Below are 354 nucleotides of genomic sequence, written 5' to 3'. Positions count from 1 at the left end.
AATACAGATATCATTTGCAAAGTTATCAAAACACATGTATATCAAGAGATATGTTCATTTATCAAGTAATATAAATATAAAGTACATTGGAATCATTCCTCAAGCTACCGACATCTATCGCACTGCAGTCGTCCCTCATTAAGACATCTGGAGCCTAGGGAATAAAAGTTGAACTATGGGTCTACATGGGTTTTAATTTTTTTTTCGTAATTTAATTTACGAAGGGTGCAATAGATGTCCGTTTGCTCATGAGGAATGAGTCCACTCTATAATTATCAAGTAAAAGTAAAAGTAAGACCTCATAAACTCAGAACAATCACTGTTCATGGTTTTGAACTATCTGTACAAAAATAT

This window comes from Branchiostoma floridae, chromosome 10, assembly GCF_000003815.2.
Source record: "Branchiostoma floridae strain S238N-H82 chromosome 10, Bfl_VNyyK, whole genome shotgun sequence".
In the NCBI taxonomy this organism is placed as follows: Eukaryota; Metazoa; Chordata; class Leptocardii; order Amphioxiformes; family Branchiostomatidae; genus Branchiostoma; species Branchiostoma floridae.
This window is presented reverse-complemented; position numbering follows the sequence as displayed.